The sequence below is a fragment of the Phoca vitulina genome, unplaced genomic scaffold (genome assembly GCF_004348235.1).
Source record: "Phoca vitulina isolate PV1807 unplaced genomic scaffold, GSC_HSeal_1.0 scaffold5, whole genome shotgun sequence".
Classification (NCBI taxonomy): Eukaryota; Metazoa; Chordata; class Mammalia; order Carnivora; family Phocidae; genus Phoca; species Phoca vitulina.
Window position 1 is genome coordinate 50,868,722 of NW_022589708.1, and position 13,012 is coordinate 50,881,733.

General features: G+C 47.7%; 1 long non-coding RNA gene across 1 annotated transcript; it reads left to right on the forward strand.

The window, feature by feature from the left end:
- The first annotated feature begins 254 nt into the window (after positions 1–254).
- LOC116631321 lies at positions 255–2,629 on the forward strand. The gene is made up of 3 exons (XR_004299163.1): positions 255–324; positions 1,210–1,298; positions 2,542–2,629. It is a non-coding gene; the product is annotated as an uncharacterized LOC116631321 (long non-coding RNA).
- The last annotated feature ends 10,383 nt before the right edge of the window (positions 2,630–13,012 follow it).

Below are 13,012 nucleotides of genomic sequence, written 5' to 3' on the forward strand. Positions count from 1 at the left end.
AAAAAAAATTAAAAAAAAAAAAAGACACAGCACTAGCTAAGAAGGAACACACAGGTGACTTGGGGCCAGAGATGAGTACATAAATAATGTCTGATATCCTACTATGCACTTTAACAGAAACCCAATGAAGATACACTGTGATATGAAAGACATTCAGAGTGGGGACCTCTCTTGAGCTGGGCTTTGGTAACAGCCAGAGAATCAGAGTAATGCACGGAGCATGTGCAGAGGCATGATGCGTCAGGTGCAGGGAACCGGAAGTGGTTCTAGATGGCCGGTTATGGAGAGTAGAGAGGAGCACAGGTGGAAAATGAGGTTGCACAGGTAAGCTGGAGCATGGAACATGGAGCTTCTATGCCAGGCTAAGGAGTTTCAATCTTATGCTGTAGGCCAAGTGTTTTGAGCAGAGGCATGACCTAACTAAGTGTATTTTAGGAAGATTATTCTGACTGCAGCCTGGAGGGTGGATTAGGAAGGAAACACAGTGGAAGCAGGACTGCGGAGAGCAAGCCGTGGCAGTAATCCAGGCAAGCAGGGTGCCGTAAGGAGTCGTGGAGAACTGGAGAAGAGGTAGCATAGGCATGAGCATTAAGAGACCCGTTAACTCTCTAAAGCCTGGGAGAGTTGAAAGCTCCTAACTTGGGTGATTGGTTGTTGCCTTTTCGCCAACAGGGCACACAGGAGGAGGAGCCAGTTTAGGAAGAAATGTACCAAGTTCTTTTTTGAACACGTGAGTCCGCTCCTACGGAAGCATATGAGCGCAGGGCGTTGTGGCCAAACTCTCGCTTTAGGGTGGCTGGAGGATCTGGGACTGTGACCCAGTCACTGCACTGTCCTCGCTTGGTCGCCCTCTGGCAGGAGGAAGGCAAGTTATGATTGCCTCTTTCCTCATGGGGACATAGCCAGGCTTTGTTTCGCTGTTTCAGGGGCTGTGCCAGCCACTCCCAGCTGAGAGGAGCTCTGTTAGCAAGGAGCATGAGGAGACTAGGCACAAAGAAACGTCTGAAAGCCTGCCTGAAGGGTAGGAGACAGGCTTGCAGGGGGTTCGTTCTGGCTTCATAATGAGATTTAAAGATCCAGAGATGAAAATCAAAAGATACAGGCAGCAGAAGATACGGATTTGTTCTCTCTCCAGATGGACTAACATTTGGATTGTTTTTCCCAGATGTAAGTGGCCAGGATTAAAAACCTACCATGCTTCTCCCACAGGGGGACAGCGCGGGGAGGCAGACCCGAAGGGCTCCTAAAGAGACAGCTGTCAGCTCATCAGCTCACTGTGGGGACCGCTCTGTGCAGAGGTGAGGAGGCTGGGACAGTCAGGCTTCAGGCGGGAGATGCAGCCCTTCAGCAGCCAGGGAGCCGCCGTGGGTCCCTCCACCCTCACAAAGCCCAGATGCCTGGAGAAAATAAAAAGTTTGCTTGGTACTAAGCACCAGATGGCTCCCTTTCAGATAAGACTTTCAAAGTGTCCAGAGTATTCTTTCTTCTCAGCTCACCCCCGAAGCAGCACCTGCCCCCCATAAGCTGCTCCTCCCTGGGGCCTCTGTGAAAATGGGTCAGCTTTTGTGAGTTCTGGAAAAGCAACTTCTCCCCCCACTTACCAGTTTCTGGGAGAAAACGCGTCTTCTTGCTGCAGGATTGGCTCCTTCACACTCACTGCCGGGCCTCTAGCACTTGAGTCTTACCCATCCTTCAAAGCCCTGACAAACCACACCTCCCCCCAAAGCCTTCCTAGATTGCTTAGTAGGAGTTTCTCTCTCCTTGTTCTCCTGTTGCACTTTATTTGATATAATCCTGGGTGAAATCTACTTCCATTACACTTGCTGTGGTTCTAAGTTTCTCTCATGCTCTTGATTTTCAGCCCTTGGAGACCAGGGCTGTGTCGGGCTCACCCTGTTAGCCTTGGGGCCCGCCACATTGAAGCTGCTTAATCAATGTTTGCTGAGTTCGTTAGAATAGACGAGTAAAAGCTGCAAGTTGTACTATTGCAGTGAGGAGAGGCAGGTGCTCCCAAAATGAGTCTGCTTGTGCTAGAGCTGCCTGGATCTCATAACCTGGCATTATTGCAGGGGGACTTAGGGATGTCTGGCAGGAACCATGGTTATAGGTCTGGGAGCATCCACTGGTCAGGCCTGCCGGCAGTGAGGAAACACAGCATCGTGACCCTGGGAAGGGTCCTGGCTCAGACGCCGTGGGTTGAATCCTGGCTGCCTCTCCCAGTTTTGAGTTCTGGAATAACAGGCAAGTGTCTGCTCATGTTCAGATCCTTCATTTCTTCATCTGCAAAGTGATCAGAGTCATTCCTACCCTTGCAGATAATTGTAGGAAGATAACCGTAGGTGCATGGTGCCTGGCACCTGACAGACGTGCCATGCATTCTCTGAGTCGCTCATTCATTGATAGGGAATGTGAATGAAGAGGAGGCACAGCCTGGAGATGGGGAATCCACAGCCTATGAATGAGGGTGGTTCTTGGGATACAGCTTAGTGACAATGTCTAGGTGTGGATACATCTGTAATTCTGTCCTAAAAACTCTGGTAGCCACAGAATATGTCGAACAACTGAGCCTTGACCATCCTGGGTGAAAGTTGAGCTTCCAACAACCTCCAAGCGGTTATGGTGAGTATTAAACCACCCACAGGCTGTTGAGTCTTCTGTGAAATGTAGACGTCTCGCCCAGCCCGGCACCCAGCCTGTAGTAAGCAAGCCATGAATAAGGGCTCCTGTTAGGATCTTTCTTTCCCTCTAGACTCTAAGCCCCATGGAGTCAGGAACTGTGTTTTGTTTCCCACACTATACTCAGATCCTTCACACAGAACCTGATAGATGGGGGCGCAGGAGAGCTTAATGAATATTTATTGAAGATATGAATTAATACCCATCTGGCATTTTTTAACTCTAAAGCATGGGGGCTGTGATGATCCTTAATGTTTATTTCATTCTATGGCATTCAATGATTTCCAGTCAGGGGGGCGGGGGGACCACTTCTGATCAGGAAGTATTTCAACTATTGAATCTTTGCATGATTGCATTGCTTCATGAATAAAAATAAATCAACATTTTTTTCCTTTCTCAATCTAGTTATTATCTCTGTGCAATAATTGGAGATCGAGAGAAATTCTATGTTCCTTCTTTTTTCATGTTGACCAACAGACTTGTGAACTTGAATGCATGTTAGTAATTAGTATTGATTCATTTGATTTACAAGCTTGGACACAAAAGTTTACCCTGGAAATTCTGCAAATTTTCTTGACCACCGCCACAGATGGCCAGAGAACAATCTGAATCCAGGATCACTATGAGCTTCCTCTGGACCAAAGACCCACACTTCTGACCCTGCCCAAACTCATGGCTCCAAGAGTGGAAAGGAAGAGGAGAGCTACAGGTTTTCACGTGCCACGCTTTGTGCAAGGACTTTGCGTTTCCCTGGAAGTATTTTCTGCTGGCCACCAAGAAGTATTTTAGGTCTTCTTCTGGGCACACTTCCCTTCTCCCTCGAAATTAGGTCTAGCCACATGTCTTGCTTCGGACAAAGACGTGTGAGCAGAAGAGATGCACATTCCTTCCGGGATGTAGTTTTAAGAGCCAGCATGCTGTTTTGCACACTCGATTTCCCCCTGCCATGACAATGTGCCACATGATGAAGCCTCCTTCAGCCTAGGACCCAGAGTGAGGATGACCTAGAAGAGAGCTCCCACTAACCCCTCTGAGTAAGTGGCATTAGCAAGAAGTACATCTTTGGAAGTTTAAGACACTGAAACTTGGGAAGTCATTTGTTACTGCAATATACCCTGAACTCTCCTGACTTATATAACACGTTAGTTCATTTCATCCTCATAAAAAAGATCCATGAGAGGGGTACCTGGGTGGCTCAGTCATTAAGCATCTGCCTTCAGCTCAGGTCATGGTCCCAGGATCCTGGGATCGAGCCCCACATCGGGCTCCCTGCTCCGTGGGAAGCCTACTTCTCCCTCTCCCAATCCCCCTGCTTGTATTCCCTCTCTCTCTGAGTCTCTCTCTGTCAAATAAATAAATCTTTAAAAAAAAAAAAAAAAGATCCATGAGGTGGTGTTGGGAGATGATTCTTCATGGGTCTCATGCATTTCTACATACATGTCTTACCAGCAAAGCTATGGATCCCTTTAGTCCGGGATATCTTCTCGAGAACACCCGTACAGCAAACGGCCTGGAAAGGTAGAGATAGTATCAGCCTCCAGGGGAAGGGCAGGCATACTTACTGCTCATTATAAATTCAGGATCCCTAAGCCTGGGGTCACTCTCCTAGGACACAGCTCGCCGCGTGTGCAGGCGTCCATCTGAGCCATTTGCAAGGAGAAGTTATACAAATACGGTGATGTTCATGTTTTGCTGTGCCGTGAGTAATAAAGTCCACGTCTTCTGCCAACAAAGGCCAACAGGCTAACATGTTAGATGGAAGTAAGGCAAAACTTCAGACTTTTCACAGTCCTTGACAGCAGGTATTAACATCACCATTTTACACATGACAAAACAGGGCCTCAGAATCAGTTACTCAAAGTCATGCTACTGATCGCTGGAAAATACCATTTTCCCCATTATTCTCCATTGCTTGCTATGAAAAAACAAAACTTAAAATACCATTCATTTATTCCTATACTCCTGATTTCATTCATTCACTTATTCAATTAGTGTCTATTAAACAAATGCTTGACTCTAGCATCCAAGCACTAGGCTGGGATGCTATTTTCCAGAGTTCTTTAAAAATTAGCCTTGAATTATCCCTACATACCCAGTTTTGATACCTAAAGTAGGACATTTGAGACTGTCTTAATCTCGGCATACACTATACCCATTTTCAACTGCTTTCCCCCAGCAAACAGATGACCAGGAGAGTATAGTAAACTGTCAGATTCCCCATAATTTAATGCCAAGAGTACATTTTGCCCATTGATGCAGCGATAGGTCTGGGAGCTCTGGAGATCTCTGGAGGAAACACAGAGGGTGTGTAGAGTTAAAGACCTTTGGGGCACCAAGGCACTCAGACTCAAGCAGTGGCCTCACTCCACTTCCCTGCCCTCTTACCGGCGCTGCAACAGGACAAAGAGGTGCCAGGGGCTCAGCATAACTAGCATAGCCGAGCTGCAGTGGAAGCACGTACGTCCCCCGCTGCAAAGCCCCAGGCTCCCAGATCCCAGGACACCTGAGCCAGAGCCTCACCCACCCCGCTTAAGTCATCCTTTCCTAGTGGGACATCACGGAAGGGACCTGGGCCCATAGATCTGGGTTCAACTCTTAGCTCAAACTCTAAACTACTACGTTAGTGATTTGGGTGCAGGATTTTTAACCTCTCTGAGCTTCAGTTTTCTCATCATAAAGCAGGATAATAATATCTAATTTATAAGGTTTTTATGGAAATTAATGAATGAGATCCCTTAGGTAAAACCCAGGTGTCCGGCACATGGTAGTCTTTCAATAAACAGTAGCAACTCTTATTACCGTCATCATTTTGCTTTGACTGAGTAGACAGAACATCCCTTCAAACAAAAAGAAAATTACAAACTAGGTGCAGAGCCACTGGCTGAAAGCCAAAGGGGAAGATAAAGCGCTATAATTGCCTCTCCTGGGAAAAGCAATAAATCCAGGCAGCTGCGCTGCTCCCACCCTGTGGCAGCATGAGAGGGGGCTGTGTCGGAGAACTTCCGTCTCAGGACCTGAAGTGTCCACCACGTACCAGGCATTCTGTGGGGTGATGTAAGGGGTACAGAGAGGAGGCGAGCACTGTTCAGCCTCCCAGGAGTATTATCTACAGAGATTGGCACGAAGGGAGGATTCGATAATCAGGCATCGATAATGAAGGTAGGTAATCTTTATTATCTACCAAGATTTGGACAAGGGGAAGAGTAGAAAATATTGTATTATGGGGGAACTGAGAAAAGGGAAGTGATGTGCCTAGGTGTTCATGGTGGGTGAGCTTTCATTCTGGTGATGGGGTGTTAAGACGGGTACTCGGGATGGGCACTGACAGATGAAATTTCAAGAGAGACATGGAACAAGGAGGGCAATTGAGCAAAAGGAGAATAATGAATCTGACAAGGACTGGGTCCTTTCAGGGAATAGAGAGTAATGACTTCGGCTGGAAAGTGTTAGGGGTAACCAGGAAACAGAGTCTATACAATGGATGGCCTCAAGAGCACGCTTAATCTGGTCCTCAGTGAAGAGCGGCAGCCTCAAAACTACGTCTAAGCAAGACTAATCTGGTGGCTGTGTGTAGGGCAGACTGGAGGAGGAAGACTTTGGCAGCAGAGAGACCAAGTGGGTAAGTAAGGAGCACCCGAAGCATGAAGAATGGGAGTCCTGAACTGGGGGGAGCGTCCGCAGGGATAGAATCCAGGAAAGGTGAAGATACTGGATTTAAGGAAGAGAAGCTTGAGGAGCCGCTTAGCACTACCTAAGCCATGTAGCAAGCATTCCCTGTGCTGGACCCAGAGAGGTATCTGCAAAGCATCCCTGTGATGTGGTCACCATCCACAGACTGTGGAGAGACCTCCGCTTAATGGGACCAGACTGGTCAAGGATATAGAGGGTAAATTTAAGCAGTAACTTTCTAACACGTAAGGGGTATTATCCACACAGCAATAGACTAAGCAAAGAACCTATGGACTCAACAGTTCTGAAAGCTTTTAAAGACGGCCATGATGACGGATACCATTCCCCTGGTCAGAAGACTGAATTAGGTCAGCTGAGCTTGTGAGGTCAGCTCAGGTTTGAGTAAGTCTCCAAACCAGAGAGAACTGAGGCTTCCTGAGGAGGAGATTCCAAAGGACTTCAGAATCAGGGACATTTCCAATGGTCCTATATGCAGCTCAGGAAGAGAAGGAAGAGGACATTAACTTTCAATTGACTGAGGATGCTAAGTGTTCGACTTCCCCTAGCACAAAAACAGCCCGGTGGGAAATGTTGACATGTGCAGCTTTGGAGAATGAGCTTTACAAAGCAAAGCACTGCTTCTTTCTGCAAAGCAACTCGCAGTTTGAATCAAGATTCTGACATATGTTTATGTTTTGACCCAATAATTTTATTTCTAGGAATCTATCCGAAGAAAATGATCAAAAGCACAGACAAAGATTTATATGCCAAAATGTTTATAAAGGGAAAAGAAATGGGGAAAACAAACCGAATTGCAACAATAGGGACAGTCAAATAAATTATGGTATGCCTATTTATGAAATACTTTGTAGACATTAAAAATCATGTGTTTGAAGAATAAGAGGAGATGTTCACAAAAGAATGCTAAACGGAAAAAGCAGCCTGCTAAATGATACATATTTTATGATACCATGATGATCCCACAGTGGGAAAGTAGCAAACTGAGGAATGAAATCAAGGCAACTTTCCGTCTTCATACTTTTATGAACCTTCAGCTATTTCTATACGTATTAACAACAATAATAAGTCACATTTGTTGAAGACCTACTGTGTACTACACACGGTATCAGAAACTTTATATATATATATCAATTCGCTTTATCCTCATAACGACTCCACAAAATAGGCACAGTTATCAAACCCATATTATAGGTCAAGAAATAGAGCCTTGGAGACGGGTTCTTTGCCCAAAGTCATCCAGCCAGGACAGGGCAGAGGTGAGACGCGAAGTTAGGCCCCCATGGTCCCAATCTCCCAAACTTACTACGTTAACTTGCCTCCATGATTCATAAATATATAGGTGTCTGTAACGCTCTTAATTTAAAAAATGTCCTTTTTTTTTCCCCCTCTACCCTTTACTTTATAAGGGAATATAGGGCGTTTAGTGGAGGAAGGCATGGCCTTCAGGAACTGGACTCTGGTTTCATGCCAAGCCATTCACTGTTTATGCCAATGTCACCAAAACACTGGAGACTGGAACTTCTTTTCTGGGGGAGGAACACAGATTATAAAAGGTCAAAGAAAATTACTTTACATTGTTAGCAATTAGCTACTTAAGTAAATTATGTTAAGTATTTAACACTAGAACTAGTCATTAGAGTTTACAAGTAGATTAAGAACAAATAGGAATGGGTTTTGTACTTGGGAATAAAATGAGATGGAAAGAGATCCCCTGGGAACCCCAAGTGCGTTCCTTTGCGGAAGCACGCCTGCTCACCTGGGCCCCAGCCCCAGCCCCTTGTCAGCTGTGTGAGGACCTCGGGTGAGTCACTTACCTTCTCTGGGTCTCAATTTCCTATCTGTACGACAAAGGAGTCGGTCCAGATGATGTATTGGTTCATTTCTTGCTCTGATTGACGCTGCTTCTATTACAAAATTGTCATTGCTTCTGTGACAAATTCTATGACAGAGGATAAGCCTCTCTCTGAAAAAGCTGGTAAACTGACTACCAGGCACAGGAATCCAGCATTTTGCGTGACCTTTCTCCTCTTAGAAAGAGGACCCCTTCACTTCTCTGCAGCCCCAGCTGAGATCATAAGCCTTCATCCAAGCTTTTTGTGATAAAGCAGCCAAAGTGGGGGTGAGGCTAGGAGAAAAAATGGGGATCAGGGAGGATGGAGAGATTTTGGGTGCTGGAAGGATTTCTAGACCATATTCCCACCCATGCTTCCTTTTCTGGAACTGCTGAGAGAACTGGATTCTGATTCTTTTGTTACTGTTGTTGTTTCTTTTTTTCCTTTTAAAGCACTATCTATGGGAATAAAGGCTCATAATCTCAGGGATCGCTGAGCTAATTTATAAAATGAGAAAAGGAAGTTATTTTCTGTGCACGTAGCATGATATTCCCCCTGACAATGCACACATTGGGCTGCCAGCCCCTGGCTTGCTTCTCCTCCACACCACTTGATATTCTGCTCACAGCGCAGAACACAGGAGAGTCAAGGCCAAACACAGATGATGCACAATAGAAACAGGCCAAGAGCACGCTGTTTTCTGGGGAACGGATCCTGTTACCCTCTTATTGCTCGGGGACAACAGGAAAGGGAAAGAGGAGTGGGCCCTCAGCAGTGTCTGAGATGAACACCCATGCTAAATCTCTACAGCACCCACCTGAAGGAACCTCAAAGAACAAAAACCTATCTCCGAGCTGTGTGGCCCCTGGTCAGACAGTAACAGCACGCTGCACCCCTAGACAGCCAGGGGCCAGGCACCTGCAGGCCCCGTGGAGTATATGGAGTTAGGTGAGTTGAGGCAGAGCTAGAAGCTTCCAAGAAAGCATATGAAAACACTGAGTGAAAGATCGCCCGTGGGCACGTACTGTTGCCAGGAGAGAGTACCTTTTCCTCTTCCGCAAGCCTTCCCTGCTCAATTTAAAGGTTCTTAAAACTAGAGCTGGGATGAGGATGGGGAGAGACTGGTGACTACCATTTCCTGATTGATGCTATGGGTCGGACCTGGTGCTATGGAATGGGAGGTATTTTACCAGTCAATCCTCATAGGTACTACACTTCACAGTTAAGGAGACTGAGACTCAGAAAGTTTAAGAAACCTGACCAAGCTAGTAAATCACTGACGGGGGGGGGGGGGGGCTGGAACCCAAACCAGATCTGGTCCCGTGGTGCCACACGGTCACCTCCCATCCGTATGTTGAGTGCCTGCTACATAGTAAACACTATGGATGGAAGTGTGTGTGTGTATGTGTGTGAGAGAGAGACAGAGAGACAGAGAGACAGAGATATTGCATGTGTGTGTATGTATACAAATCTCCAAACACTCTGGGATCTGAACACAGGTCAGTCCAGCACAGCAAACTGCCCAAACCTCTCCTTGGCCATCTTTCCTGATTCCAAGAATCCTCCCCCGCGGAGGCAGCCAGGCCGAGTTACCAGCCTTTACTTAATGGAAGCCGGTGTGACTGTGACCTACCCCCTCGGTGTCTCACGTGCTACCCCTACCACACAGCCACCTCTTCAGCATATGACACCCCAACGAGTTCCATTCGTGCCGCCGGGCCATCAGGAGACCAGCCTACACAGCAGCCTCGCAAAGCTTCTCCCCTGCGGCCGCGGAGTAGCGGTGACAGGGAGCGTCAGAGGCCTGAGGAGGAGCCAGGGACCCCATGTTGCACTTCGCTCTGCAGTTTTCTGCAGCTTCACTTCTTTTAGGCTTGCCTTGGTTTTCCCCCAGTCAGCTCCCATTTCTGGTTGTCACTAAATTGCTGTGTAAAAGTAGAAGTGATGTGGAGAACAAAGGCAGGGAGGAGATGTAGAGAAAACTGAATGTCCTTATAACCTGCGGCCCATTGACAAGTCCTCGAGGCAGGCAGAGTAGGACGTTCCTCTCCGGGAAACTCCCAACTGTCCCAATGTTTGTTTGTTTGTTTGTTTTGTTTTGTTTTAAAGATTTTTTATTTATTTACTTGACACAGAGAGAGAGAGACAGCTAGAGAGGGAACACAAGCAGGGGGAGTGGGAGAGGGAGAAGCAGGCTCCTGGCCGAGCAGGGAGCCCGATGCAGGGCTCAATCCCAGGGCTCTGGGATCATGACCTGAGCCGTAGGTAGACGCTTAACGACTGAGCCACCCAGGCGCCCCCAACTGTCCCAATGTTCATGCTTTGCTAGAGGGAAAAACGACCTTAGCTTGAGGGAAAAACGACCTTAGCTTGACAACAGCCAGGCCTCTAGGAGCCTGTGAGTCTTCCTCAGCATAGGAAAGTCCTTTTGGAAACTTCCCTGTCTTTACCTCCCCCAACTCCAACGTACATAATCAATTGCTCCTCACAACCCCGGCGCAGCTCTTCCTGCCTAGGGGTCCTGTCCCCGGGCTTTAATAAAACCACCTTTCTGCACCGAAGACGTCTCAAGAATTCTTTCTTGGCCCTCAGCTCCAAAACCCAACCTTCAGACCACATCCAGAATCCTGTGTCTCCTTGCTGCTTTGCCAAAACAAGAAAGAAAATGAAGAGATTCAACAAAAGAAATGAAACACTGGGCATCGTCCTATGATGTGCCTACAGAGAGAGGGCCCATGTCATGGGTAGCTCGAACTGGAACCTTCTGAGAGCGGAGGGGGGCCCACTATGAGTAATTGCACCAGGACAATAAGCACACACGGGATGGGTCCAAGCAAAACCAAGATGTATGGGCGGAATGAAATTCTCTGCAGACAGGGTCTGGATCATGGATGTCTCTTTCTTGTGCAGCCTGCAGCCTATTCGGAGGTGGTGGTGGTGGTGGTGGTGGTTTTCAAGGGCGGTGCAAAAGGAAGTAGAGTGTCCTCCCCTGCCTTTGTCTCTCCCTGCAAACTAAACTGTCAGAGACATCCCTCTTCTGTGCTTGGTCCCACCTCAAAGCCTCGAAGCTCTCCGCTGTTCAAAATTCTCAGGCAACATGTTAAAAAAATGAACCCTTCTGAATAAATTCTCCTGGTCGGAGATATTTGCATTACAACTGGGAACAAATCCCTAAGGCCAGGGAGTGGCTCTCAGCTGCCCCGGACCTTGGAATCCTACAAAAGATAGAGGGGAAGCCTACTCCGCCTCCTCGCCAGGCAGGGTTTTTTTCAGAAGAAAAAACACACACACACACCCCCCCCCCCCCCCCGCCTTGCTTCACTTTTCAAAGGGTTTAAAGGGAATAACCTGGCACTGAGGAATATTGAATCCTTAGGATTAACTGGCTCTAAGTTTCGTCAATTCGGGGTTAATGGGAGCCAAACGCTGCGAATGCACGACGTGTCAGGCTGGCTTCCACGCAGGAGAGGACCCAGGGGAGGAGCACCTCTGAGAAGGCTCACCCTTGAGATGCCCCACTCCAGAAGCTCCTCTCTCCCGTTAAAAATGAAGTTCCTCTCCCTGCAGACAATGAAGACAGCCGTGCAGAACAGCGCTCGGCCAGCCGGTGTGCAGCCGAAGGACAGCCGAGCCGCACTGAGAGCTTCCGGGGTCGTCTTAATGCGGTGCGCAGCACCCAGAGTCTACTAATGGCCATTTAAAGCACCATTAGCTGTGCCGCTGTGGAACTACCTACCAGATGTGTAACAACCATAGTGACTGGTCCGTGTGCAGCTGGTTGTACCTCCTCTGGGCTCGCGCCCCATTCGCTCCAATGGCTGTTTCCCCATCCGCTTCGAAGAGAGAGCCTCGATGCAGTAGTCACCGAATGAGGTCGCTGTTCCACAGACAGTCTCTTGGCACTGGTATCCATTTCCAGCTCTTATCATCTTCCCTGTATCCCAGGGAAAAAGGAAGATTGAAACTGCATCTCCCAGTCTCCTGTAGAGCTACGTTTCTGGGTTTATTTAGATCCAGTGAACAAAATCCACTTACGCGAGCTCCAAAAGGTGGAAGACTTGGCAAGTGTGCTAGAGGGTAAGTGGGCTCCAGCAGAGGTGAGAGTTGGCAGCAGATGGACTCCACATTCCCATGGCTGGTACCAGTTTGGAGGGTCGTAAAGATGTCACCAGTGGTAATGGCAGATGCAGTTTGATTTCTGTGTTGTTGACGGACGTGTGACCTCATAGCCAAAGGCTAAATGGCAGCCTCCAGGACCCATGCCTCCAGCCTTTCCAGGGATTTTGTAAGCACTTCATTCTCTATATTAAATCCTTTTCTTCTTGCAATACCTAGAGTGGCAAACAGACTGGCTGGCTGTTCATCAACCCATTTTCTTTTCTCCTGTGTACCCAACCAAGCTAGATGTCTCCTAGCCTCCCTTAGGGTTGGGTGTGACCCTATGTTCATGGATTGTGACCCATCACAATCCATCACAGGTGGGCACCACTTTCAGATCTGAGCTAAACAGCCAACACCTCAAAGCCTCCATGCTCTTCTCCCTTCTACCTGTCTGACGCAGACGAGCACAATTACCTTGAAGGGCTACATGTGGAGATGGTGGAGCCACAGGATGGAATAGAATGAGCCTGCGTCTCTGCATCACCGTTTGGAAGAGAAGCTCTTGGCCATCACGGTGGTGCACAGAAAGGTGTTAGAGATGAGGAAGGGGTTACAGACACAATGACTGAGGACAAGATGGTTGAAAGCAGTGGTCACTGAAGGTAGGGAGAAAAAACACGTTGTTGTGCTAAGTCACCGAGGCTGGGATGTTT